At 41.7% G+C, this 1,651-nt stretch overlaps 1 pseudogene; it reads right to left on the bottom strand.

Moving 5' to 3' along the window:
• Nucleotides 1-548: 548 nt before the first annotated feature.
• On the bottom strand, nucleotides 549-1,219 carry LOC101588402 (annotated as a pseudogene).
• Between the last annotated feature and the right edge of the window lie 432 nt (nucleotides 1,220-1,651).

Here is a 1,651-nt window from a genome sequence, read left to right as displayed (position 1 = left end):
TATTATGTCATTTTAAACTTTTTCTTACCTTGGTAGAATCAACAAGAATAATTATGCATATTGCAAAGTTGTTACAAATTGCAATTCTTTTTTTTTCCAAACTGTTGAAACATTTTATTTACTAACTTGTCTATCAAAATGGTATGAAAAAACAAACAACTTAGTTTACTAGCATCAACAGAAACATAAATGAGGTTTGTTTCTTTGGGACATGAAGACCAATCGAATAACCCAAAGGTCTCCCTAATCATAATCCCACTATGCTTTACTTTTTGTTATTTCTATTTTTAAGCCACTTGACTGCATATTGCCTTTAAGTTACGATGGAGTTTCTTTATTTAATCTGATACCAAAAATCACTCCAAATTATAAAACAACTAATTTCTATAGCCCTACAATAATTTAGAAATCACAAAATTAGCAGATGGAATTCAACTTTTCCTGATCCAATTGCTTATATCCATTAAAATTGAGCACCTTCTGCATAACCTGCCAGTTTCCCATTCCTCTTGACAACTTAATATATATATATATTAAGTTGCTTCTTGCTTCTCAATTCCCACAAAAATTCGCATCATTTAAAGCCAGATATTTCAGTGACACACGGCTGATCAACTCTTCAGTGCGGATCCTAGAAAATCACCTCCAAAGGATCTCTGAACAATGGAAAAGACACATTCAGCTGTGACTATGGGTGGTGCAGGGGCCACACCTTGAATGTCCAAGCCACAGCTGAGAGTCTGGAAAGGATGAGGCCTACTGTCCCGCAGCGTCGGAGTTTGCGCTCGTACTTTCAGGGCTAATGGGCTGCACGTTGTCTGCAAGGTTGTGCGCATGCTCAAGGACAAGTCTTTCTGTACACTTAGTTCCTTTGTCAGCAATTTAATTTTTGCTTCCAACCGTTCGTTCTCCTCTTTGAGCTGATTCACTCTTTGCAGCGTATCCTGTGCTTTCTGCTTGCTTTTCAATCGGCTCTTTTTCACAGCCATGTTGTTCCGCTCTCTGCGCTCACGATACTCATCACTGTTTCGATCCATGGGTGAGCTCCTTTTGCTTTGCTTGCTTGGAGGCGCGGCTTTGCCGCCTCCTCCAGGGCCAGCAGGCCCGAGCTGAGGAACCTGCTGCAAGCCGCTGGCATGTGCCTGAGGATGAATAACACTTATCCCGTTCACTCCTGGAGCCCCGTTCTGCTGCACCGTCTTGCTCATCTGGCCTTGCTCCTCTGCACCTCCAGCCCTCCCGCCCCCAGGTGGCCTTCTCTCAGAGCGGCCCGCGCGGCACGGCTTGACCAGACCCAGGCCTCCCAGCCTGCGAGTCGGCGAGGAGGAGCAACGATTACGAAACCGGCAGCCTCCCACAAATTGCAATTCTATAGGTAGGTTGCACTTCAAACATATTTGTAAACCCACATTTTATAAAAGAGCTAATAAGAACCCTAAGTATCTAAAGACCAAAGGATAAGCATCAACTACTGAATAAAGTAATGGATAGTTTGAAATGAAAGAAATATTTGTTGGTTCATTCACAGTTTATATGGAAAAGCCTAATAGAATGCATTCAAATGATTTAGAAGAAAAATATCATTCATCAAATAAGCACAAGCACATGGATGAACTACAGATGCAAGAATCAACTGAATTGTAATATAGAA

This window comes from Octodon degus, unplaced genomic scaffold (assembly GCF_000260255.1).
Source record: "Octodon degus isolate 3935 unplaced genomic scaffold, OctDeg1.0 scaffold00006, whole genome shotgun sequence".
Classification (NCBI taxonomy): domain Eukaryota; kingdom Metazoa; phylum Chordata; class Mammalia; order Rodentia; family Octodontidae; genus Octodon; species Octodon degus.
The sequence above is the reverse complement of the archived record's forward strand: the minus strand, read 5'-3'. Positions and strand labels throughout refer to the sequence as shown.